This window comes from Egretta garzetta, unplaced genomic scaffold (assembly GCF_000687185.1).
Source record: "Egretta garzetta isolate BGI_Z169 unplaced genomic scaffold, ASM68718v1 scaffold457, whole genome shotgun sequence".
In the NCBI taxonomy this organism is placed as follows: Eukaryota; Metazoa; Chordata; class Aves; order Pelecaniformes; family Ardeidae; genus Egretta; species Egretta garzetta.
Genome location: NW_009260187.1, coordinates 372,113 through 383,528, shown reverse-complemented (window position 1 = coordinate 383,528; position 11,416 = coordinate 372,113).

Below are 11,416 nucleotides of genomic sequence, written 5' to 3'. Positions count from 1 at the left end.
TTCTCTAAATGCTTCTCCAAAACATCGGAACATTTCCAAGAAAAAGCCTCCATTCTTCCCCCACCCTGGCACAGTACAGCAGCCCCATTCCTCTCTTCTGTATGTAGGACAATCTGGTAAATCGGTTTCTAAATCAGTTATATGAGTCAAATATGTCAGTTTCTCAGATATAAACTGGATACAAATTGCTTTACTGATACGTATTATATAGACAAATATTCCAAATCAGATGTCAAAGGCTCAACTTGTCTTATGAAAACAAATCTTGGCATTCCCATTTCTCAAATGCAGTCCAACCCAAAATAGTATCTCAGTTAATAATCCTTCCTGAATTCAGTTACAGAAGACTATTATGATTCACACATTATTATCATTATTTATGCTGAAGGAAAATTAAAATATAGACAAGCAATTAGCGCTCAGAAAAACCACGTCTGAGCAAGGAAAAGACCTTAGCCCCATTTAGTCCATAGTCTAATCTTTAACTAATTGGCTGCACTCCATCAGTTAAATCTCATATAAAAGCCTTAAACGTTGAGGCAGACAATCCCATTTTAATAGGTATCAAAATCTTCTGAACTTTGTAGTTCATTTCTTACCAGCTTACATCTTTAGATTTGCAAACCTCCAAAATCTACAGTCACGTGATTCTCCTATAATCATATGAAAGTCAGAATTGGGTCAATTCTCAGAGAGAATTTTCTGAGGATGGTTCACCCCATCACACAGTACGTGTCAGAGGTGAAATGCAGCTTCTGCCAGTTCTTGTTCTTCTCCATTAGCTCAGGAGTGAACAGGCACTTCCACAGAGCAGATTCAGATACACAATTTTAGATGGTTCAAGTCCAGTAAAATGAGCCTGTGCAAAGGAGAACGAACCTACATTCTCAAGAAATGGTATCTCTCGCCAAGTTGAATATAAATCCTCATGTAATTTCAGAGAAAAAAAAAAAAATTCTTCATGATCTCAGATTTTAGGGTCACATTTCAAGGACATTGAGGAATTTCTGGAAACGTCTGAGAAAGGAACTCTTGCTCTGTGTGTGTGATTTAGTGACTTAAATTTGCTTCCACTGTGAAAAATGCCTCATCTATCTTCTCACCTGTCATATTAAAAACACCTTACTCCACAAACCTTGAAACAGGTAGGTTTCTTAAGCTTGCTCCTATCATTGTCTAGGGTAGGAAGGAGAAAAGATTATTTGATTCTGTACTGATAAATACAATGAAAGAAAAGATGACAGCAGAGAGTTTCATTGTTGGCTTCCCAAATGGTCTCTGCTACTTTGCAAAAGGAAAAAAAGAAAGACTTATATGTGTGGTAAACCCCTCTATTTCACATTCTGATATCTGTGGTAAGAGTCATACCTGATGGGCAGGCAGTTTAAGTTACGGTCTGCAGGTTAGGAACTGTAGAAAGCTTGTAGCAGAGCTAAATATTAACCTGGATTTAGGAGTAGCCAGAGGTACATTTTATCCACCAAAAAATCACTTCCTACAAATAGTTTTGGTTCTCAACACTTAGTCGTGCCAGTTATGAAAGCTGGGCTCCACCTTTGCAGAGTGCTTTGAAAGCCACAGTAAGGCACAGTTGGAAGTCACATTTCTGGTTTAGTCAGCCCAGAGACACGGAGTGAGCTGGTTTCTGGCCTATTAAAAGTAGCTTCACACAAGATTTAAAGTCACGAGGAATATAAATCTCAGTATAGATGAAGCTGTGCATACCTAGATCTGTTCCTGTACACCACAAATGCACACCATTCACATTCACACCAAGGAACAGAAATATATACTTCCATCAAAGAAAGAATATCTTAAATTTTTTTTTGCGTTGTCCTAAAAGAAATATTAATCTTTCACTAGCTACATAAAAAAGTAACTGAACCCAACTGTATCAATAACTTCATAATTTTCAAACACATGCTCACGTGCAAGACCTATAAGCCCATCTACCCAAATAGAAAAATAGAACCTAAATAGATAGTATGGTTTACCTATTACATGGAGTACAAAAGAAACTCATTTCTTTAAAAAATACTCCAATAGCAGAGAATGTTTTGTACCAGACAGCCTCCTTTAAAATGAAGTATTTAAATACCAGAAGTACCTATATGGAAAAAATACATTAAATAACCCATCCAGGGGTCAGTTCAGTTTCTGTTCTGTAATGAAGTACGTATTCAGTATGGCTTCCTGAGATTAATGGATTTATTCTATTATGCATACAATCTACAGAGGATTAGGCAGTCTTAACTATCCTTTCTCCAGCTCTCAGGCACTTGTGGTCCGTGAAATTTTCTCTAGGTCAATCAATTCCAATCACACAACAATCTCAAGTTTTATTTATTTATTTATACATATTTTGGGAAACTCCCTTTCTCCCCTTATTCCCAAAGAACTACCTCAGTGGTGACCCCTTGATTTCTACAGTGAGGTTGTGTCTTTCCTAGCCCCTGCAATATCTTTACCCTGTGTGCTCAGAGATTCCTTCACAGGAGCATTACAAAGAGAACAGCCCAGAACAAACCATTTCATATCCACACAGTAGATATTGTCTCTGCCTAGAAACCTCCCCACTGCCTTCTCCTTTCTTCCACCTGCATGGGCCACTGTTTTGAATCCTGACACCCCACACACTGGCTCTGTGGCCACCTCTGCCTGCTCCACTGCCTTTGGAGTACACGCCATGTCATAGGGTTTAGCCCAAACATAGGCTAGATTGGGTCAGAGGAGCAAAGGCGAAAGCAACCATTTCTTTTTCTTTTTCCCCTTAAATATGCATTTACTTCAGTCCTTAGTTCCTACTGCAGAGGAGTAGCTACACAATCACAGGGATACACAGTACAAGAAGACAACATAGCTTGGACCCAGCACTTCAGTTCTCTGCTCCTGCCCGTGTGCAGTCACAGAGTAGGAGGAAAATCTTGGAGCCTTTATCCATCAGCCAGTCAGGGCTCTGCTGAATTCCACAGCAGTTTCCACTGCCTTCACCAAGGTCAGGGTTCATTCTGTGACACTGCAGTTACCAGCACTGTTATTGCCCAAGTCATGTTATACACACATGTATATGTACACATAAAACAAGTGCTCTGCAAAGCATAAAACATTTTGCTAGAAACCACTAGAAAAGTTCCACCCGTCTCCCCATCTAACAACCATTCTGCGGCCATTCCAGCCACAGGTCGCTGCTGCTTTTTTTTCACTGAATTAACTCTAAGCATTTAAAAGAAAGAACATTTCAATATGTTTTTCTGACAGGTAAGAAATTAACTGCATACCAGGAGCTATTGAATTCAGCTTTAATAGTATCAATAAACATTTCTGATTAAATTATGAAATTGATTTTATAATTTTGACCATTATGTTTTTACATCAATATCATCATATGACAGCAAATGTAGTTACTGCTTCCTTATTGATTTTAGACATGGCACTCCGAAGTACTCGTTTGACTATATTACAAAATCAAACTTGATTTCCTGTAGTACTGCAGTAACTTTTGGTCATGACTTGATATGAAGAACCAATAACAAATGGATTATCAAGTTATTAAAAGCTATGCTTTCTCCTCAGAAGCCCAGGCACAGCTCTGCTGAATGCTTTTAGCAGTTTCAGGGCAAGTTTCAGGACTTAGGGATGTTGTTATTCTTTTATGTCAAATAATAATCCCTCCTCTTTCGCTTGATGAGCCATCTATCAGGTTACTTGTGAGCAATCTAAACACTATGTATTAACGAGAAGGAACAAAGTGCTATTTATAATGCTCATTCAAGCAATCCAACAAAAACTCAGAGTTTCTGTAGCTTGGGAGCATTACTCTTGATCTCACCCTCCCCTCTGTCAGGATAATAGTTATGTGTTGGGCCACTCCATCTCCCCATAAGGTTTAATGTTCTGTTAAGAGAATGCATAATTCAAAAGGACCACTGTTGCTCCGATACATGCATAATAGTAAATCAAAGGTGTAATGTGCTGGATATTTATGTCTCAGGGTTAAGAACAAGTCTGATCAGATTAAAGAAATTTCAGTACTGGGCTTTTTGGCTGCTGTAAATTTTTCCACAGGCCCTCCCATGTCTGAACCTTTCTAGGCTGAAGGACTATGAGGCATCTTCATTGATATAAACTGCTGTCATGAAAGAGGAGCGGTGAGTTGAGACCTTAAGCTGTTTTGTCAGATTGCACTTTTGTAATGGATCTGTGGGTCCACTGATATGTTACCCAAAGGTGTCTTTTCCAAACAGTCAGTCATGTTTCTTCCTCCCTAATTATAGGGGCATCTGTTTCAAAATGTAACTAATCCCTCCAGGTTTTGTGGGCTGAGGAAAGGGGCGGGAGGGGTCAGCTGGAACTTGTGCTCTTATCCCTCTTGCAAGATTATTCCCTAATATTCACAAAAGTATTTAGGCCATTGACAAGTATTTGCCTTGACAAGTCCGTGGAGAACTCAATACACTCTTGTCTGTCTGAGATAAACCGCTCCTGAACAAGACATCAGCGGTGCACAGGAAGTTGTTTCACCTTGCTTTGATTTTAAAAAAACATAATTGGTAAGCCGTTTAAAAAAATATTGGCAATTTAATGCCTATGGGAATGAGTGATTTATATAGTGCTGGTTAAACCAGTCACAGCACAGATAGGCAATGCATAGACTCCATGCAATGATTATGGGCCCTGTAACTGCTGCTATACCAAAGCCAGAACATACGATAAAGTACCCTATAATATGGTCTGGTGGTGGCATGGGGATATCAGTATTTTGTTCATTCAGTTTACGCTGATGCTCCTTTTATTTCCTATCCCACCTTGTACAAGGTCTCATAATGTATTTAGGCAGAATCAGAGTACAGCAAAACGGGGGGGTTGGTGCAATGGAGTCTGATGCCTCGCACAAGAGATTAGCGTGTGGCCTTTCAGCGCTGAGCCCTTTTGCCAAAACAGCTTCCCCAGACCTTTAAAACACATAGCCCAAGTCTCTTGCTTGTCTGACATTGCCTCAGAAATCCCTTTTTGGCTTTCCATCACTGGCCACTTTTCCAAAACTACACCTTTACCTTGCAAAACCTTCAACACTTCACTCAAGATTCTGTTTGGACATATATCCACTAGACACCTTGGGATACAATCAAGGCAATAGCTCTGCTGTAGTCAATAAAGCTTGCTGATTCATCCCCAGCTCAGGACATAGCCTCAGCTGCAGGTCCATGTCTCTTCACTGAGCCACCTGCATCCTTGTGCTGGAGCTCGTAGGTCCACAGCCTGACACCAGAAGTCTCCTTGAGGACCCCATATCTTATATTAAGGCAGTGAGCACCCTAAATTTATCACCACAAAATGGCAAAAGGGAGTAAGGATGCTCAAGGACCAGGCAGCAATTCAACACCAAGCTCTCACTGCAAGTGAAGGGATGCTTTAGTCTACACAGAAGTGAAAAAAAATCTCTGAAGGACCTGTGGTAGCTTTTCAGCCTTCTTTGGGAAATAAAAAAAAACAAGTTAGTGCTTCCCACCAACTCCTGAAACACTTTGCCTGTTATAGGTTAAGACAACAGCATGCTCTTGGAAAGGTGCTCCTTTTAAAATTTAACATATGTATTCTTAAAAGTATTTACACTGATGAAACAGACAAGAATCTCCATTCTCCAGTCTTACACTGATACTTGAACCATCAGGACGTTTCTTCCTTGCTGCTGAGCCACCCTGCTTTTGCATCTATTCAGCATTAATCGCCCAGGGAAGGTTTGCAAGGGCTCAGTGCGCGAAGTGACAGAATTGGCAATTCCAACTCAGATCTGGGTTCTGAGCTCTGATCATTATTCGCCACTCACTTTCCATTTTCAAACAAGTTTTTCCTCAAAAAGTGCCAAAAGGCCTTGCTGTCTCCACAAGTCAGGGCATTTGGTACCTCACAGTCCTCTGTTCTTGGGCCAGGAGATGCTTGTGCTGCCACTAGACACAATTTATCAAATCAACGATGAAATATTTTGATCTCCAACCTCCATTTCCCTCACTTCGGCAGACTTCCCAAGCACACAACGTAGTTAAGTAAGCACACAGCTAAAGAACATAAAACAGATTTTGGGACAGACTGGGCACAAGCTCTGAATACTTCCATTTCCAGGACCTACGAACAGAAGCTTCATTATTGCGCATTCACCAGTACGCCTCCGACGCAGAAGTAAAAAAAAAAAAAAAAAGTCTAAAGTTCTCTTCCCGGGTTAGCTGAGGTTAAACAGGTGTTTTTGGTAAGGATTGCAGTTACATTTTGATTACACTAGCCCACATTCTTACATCACATAATGCAATACGATATACCCAAATGGATCCTTCAGTGCCAAACTGGGGCCCCCAGCTTGATGTTGTTCTAATTGTGTTTTTCATTAATCCCTGTGACCTCTGCAAAGCATCACCAACCAAATATGGTCTCTCAGAGCTGAGTGTTGGGTTTTCGTTTGGGGGTATTTTTTGCATCTCCTCTTTACTTCTCAATGGAGCAAAGTAAAAGCAAAAAGGAGTTTTCAAATTCAGCTGTGAGCATTAAGTCTGAGATTTGTCTGAACAAAAATACATCTAAGGAACCAGTTTATTACAGTTGGATAGCGTGTCTTCTCTAGTAACCTGCTCTAGCCTCCAAAAGGAAAACTCTTAACTTCTTTAGAGGCCTTTGGACCCAGCCTATGCTACAGGAATGCAAGCATGAGGCAATGTATACTGCTTTATAAAGAACTAATATTAAAGGGGAGGCTGGGGGGAGAGGCCAATTCTTGATCTCATCCTGGAGTCACTCCACACGCTTCAAATATGGCCAAATGCTGTCTCCAACCACACCCTGGCAACCTCATTTCCTTTATTAGGGTTGCAATGGCTCTATCTGGGGGAGAATTTGACCCAGGGGATCTCATTCTTTCCTGGCAGGAGCCCATCACCTCAGGAACTGGGGCTCTCCAGGACCCTGGACTCAGGGGGAGTCAGAGATTTCTGTGGAATTACATCAGGGACACTGGTGGTCACTGGCGTCTCCCTGCGTTTTGTGCAGAGGAATAATGTGTTTCACTAGAAACCATAGGTCTGAAGTAGAGTGTGAACAGGAGACATTTCAACTTGGAAAAGCCTCACTGGCAATTCAGGAGCAGCACAGCTACCATGCGTCTTGCCTGCTTTGTAGGTCTGTAGATGTATTTTCACACGCTCTGGAAAGCATTTGACAGATGTGCATTATTATGCACAGCAATAACTGGTGTATATTAAAATGAGCTGCTCAAGAGGGGAGGAGAGAAATGATGCACCTGTTTATGCACCTTCCCATCTACCGCTGTTTCTTCACTGAAAAACAACCACTGATTTATGCTCATCTGCGTAAAAGGAAAAGACTTTGAAGAAGATTTTTCTATGGCAGCGAGGGTAGCTGGTGTCTCTTCCGGGCACTCAGCCTGTCTCCCAGGTACATGCTTTTAAATTCACTTCTGAATTATTCTGCAACCGGCTGGAGGTACTACGCCAACGGCTGAGGCACACAGGATGTGTTTTCTGCAGTCTGCTTGCTCCTGTCCTACCATTTGCTAAATCCCAGCACAGCTTTTCTAGTATCTCCTTCATAATGTCCTATTTTCCCCTGAAAAAGAGCTATTACATACAGTAGCCTTTTCCTCCCTCAGTCTTTGTCAGATTCCCAACTCCTCTCATTCATTTCAGATAAGGTCGTTACTTCTGCATTTGTTCAGATGAGGACTGCTTCAGAGTCACCCATTTGATCACTCTAAGTCTCTCTCATTTCAGAATTTAATGTGTGAGGTAAAAGCCAAGCCACTGAGAAACCAGTGGGAATTTACCATTTCCACACTCAAGATTTTTCCTTTACCATCTATATTTTTGAGGAGGTACCAAGAGGAAGAAGTTCTGTCTCAACTCTGACATCAATGATAGAAGATGAGTTACTTCTGGGAGAAAAGCTGGCCTTCTGTGCCATCCTGTTTGTGCAGCACAAATGCATTGCAGGGGTATATGCAGACCCCATCAAAATGATGGGGGGAAGGAGTAGTGGCTGCACTGCTGCCTCTTGAAACCTGGGAGCTGCTCTAACCAAGCCCATGGCAGAAAACCATCCTGTTGCTGGATGATGGTTTGCAACTTCCCTGCCTTCCACCTGCAAAGCTGGTGAACCAGCCTTTGCCGAGAGATTCTCCAGGACACAGAAAGGTGACTGGACCCATGGGAAAATCATCACCAGAGAAATTGGATGACTCAGCAGGTCATCAGGATGGAAAACTAGGCAGCAGCCTCAGCCAAACTGACTGGTTTAGGACTATTTAAGAGCTAAAGGCAGCTTCAGCAAACAGCTTTGCTGTGGTAAAGGCAAAGCACAGAACCAGCTCCCCTTCCTACCCCTAAGGCAACAGGAGCCCATGCATTGAAAGGACATCACATACACTATCCTGTGCCCTCTTTTCTGGACAAACCACTGTCCGGCAGACTGGCACATATGCTGGTGATGTGATGGACAGACAGAATTCAAAACTTAGAATCATAGAATCATAGAATGTTTAGGGTTGGAAGGGACCACTAGTGGTCATCTAGTCCAACCCCCCTGCAGTGAGCAGGGACACTGCTAACTAGATCAGATTGCTCAGAGCCCCATCCAACCTGGCCTTGAATGTTCCCAGGGATGGGGCCTCCACTACCTCTCTGGGCAACCTGTTCCAGTGTTTTACCACCCTCATTGTAAAAAATTTCTTCCTTACCTCTAGCCTGAACCTACCCTGTTCTAGTTTAAAACCATTTCCCCTTGTCCTAACACAGCTGGCCCTACTAAAAAGACGTTCCCCATCTTTCCTATAGGCCCCCTTTAGGTACTGGAAGGCCGCAATCAGGTCTCCCCGTAGCCTCCTTTTCTCCAGACTGAACAAGCCCAACTCTCTCAGCCTGTCCTCATAGGAGAGGTGCTCCAGCCCTCGGATCATTTTTGTAGCCCTCCTCTGGACCCGTTCCAACAGTTCCATGTCCTTCTTGTGCTGAGGGCTCCAGAGCTGGACGCAGTACTCCAGGTGAGGTCTCACCAGAGCTGAGTAGAGGGGCAGAATCACCTCCCTCGACCTGCTAGCCACACTCCTCCTGATGCAGCCCAGAGTACGGTTGGCCTTCTGGGCTGCCAGCGCACATTGCCGGCTCATGTCTAGCTTTTCATCCATGTTTTTCATTTTTCATCCATTCATTCATCACTTAATCCATCAGTATGCTACACAACCTTGAAACACAGTATAAAAATGGTATGTATATAGGCTTTTCACATTTCCCTAAATCTTCCTTTTCTCTGCCATTTGAACCAGAAATGGACAAGGAAGGAAAGCCCATATCGGCAGCTTGAACACAATCCTCTAGTATCAGTAGGACTATCTGAGGAGTAAGGCTTAGGAAGGGTGTCAGGATAAGACTCAAGTTGGATTTATTATTTCATACTGTTTCCAGATACTTTTCTATTTCTTCCGCAACAGATTATTCCTGACACTTTTAGAGGGCCCCTGGCCCATTTGCTTATTGGTCTGATCTTTACTAGCAATGAAACTAGAAGTCTTTGCTTACTCGACTTCTGGAGAGTTAAGAGGATACCCTTTTATATTATTCACTGAAATTGCTTCTTGGCTAAAATATTCTCCTGTCAGTGTTTTTCATGTGTTCAGCAACATCTGCAGGATGTGGAAAGAGCAGAAACAAACCAGATGTTGCAAAAGGTAGTGACACTGAGAAACATAATTATTACAGTATCTTGTTCATTTTTTTTTGTCCATCTTATGCCTTCATACATCAGTAACTTTTACTGCTGAAACAGAGACTGACTTAGATAAGTTCTCTCTAAACAGATTTACAATCATTTGTAAAAATTGACATATACCCCCCATTAAAGCCAAATTTCCTTTAGCAATTTCAGAGGAAAATAGATTAGGGGAATGTGGATATTCATCTCAGCCATCAACATTTATTCATTTAGGTAATTATCACTTCATTATGCTGTCAAAGAGAGCATGCGGGGAAATTCACCACTGATGAACCAAACGCCACTGAAGTCCTCCACCTCTGGTGTGAGATCAGGGTGCCAGCTCATGCCCTCGCCAAGCATTTGTCACAGTGGCGTGACAAGGGCTGTGGGTCCAAACCAGTACAAGCGTAGTCTCCTGCACCGTGCGGGCGAACAACCGCAGCCTGATCCAACAGCGCCCCCAAAAGCAAACCCACGGACAGCCAGACACCCCGACACCTTCCCAGCACCATGGCCTACAGCCCCAGCTTGCGCCTGCTGCACAAACTAGTGATTTTATTTTAAAAGCTGATTACTCAAGGAGAAGGGGAAAAAAATAAAAAATAAAAATTAAAAAGCACTACAGCCTTACGAACGCCTGCAATAGCACAAAAGTGAGTTGAGTCTCTGTTAGATTGGGAAAATTTTCCAGTTATTTTAACTCAGACTTTAGGAATTTCGTAGGGCAATCAGAAGACCTACAAGCTCTGCCAAACTCTGAGGGAACAAAGTATAACTAGATTAATATATAAATCTTATTAACCAAAATGTAGCTGAATACAGTCATTTGTTATCAAAGTCTTTCGATTGTTTAACAAATTGCAACATTTTGGTCTCACGGGCTCCCTGCCAAGTTGAGGCCCAATTAAGGTGGTTGGAAATGAATAGTGTTCTAATTAGTTTAATTACAATATGATGAATTATCAAACTAATTTTTAAAAACAATGTGCAATTAGCCTTTTAGCATTCAACCCCCATTTTCCAAAACAGGAAACCGAGCGGCACATACTTGTTTTTACCAGGAGGCTGGAGGCTGAACCACCCCAACCCAGGAGTGCCCCAGGACGCAGCGCAACATGCCGCTCCCCTCCTCCTTTCACCCCACTTCATGCTTTGGGCGTTGACTCCAACGCCTCGGGCGATGTCTGTTGAAAGCATGTTGTTCAGTCCAAGACTGTACTGATGTTCTTTTTCAGATTCTCAACCTGGAACTTTCCCTATTCCTTCATTTAATTGGGGTTGCATAGAAAATCCTAAAGCATTATGTGCATGGCCATGCTGGCTTGGTAAGGTTTTTTTATTCTGCCTTTCAAAGCAGTGAACAGGCAAATTCATCTGCCCACGAACCATAAAGGTATGCAAGTTCCTACCTACAGCACACAGGGATTTATTATGCCTGTAACCATCTAGTCTGTGCTCTATAATGCCGACTGCATGCTGTTTTCCATTTTCTGAGTATGTTTCTTTTATATTTGTCCCCCAAAGGCTATTTTCTGCCTCTGGCTACCAATCCCACTGCGTCACTCCCCCAGACAGCAAACCTTTCCAGAAATACACTTGCACCTGCATAACCTCAGTAATGTTGCACCCTTGGAAGCGAAAGCACCATCTGGTCCTACTGTAGAGC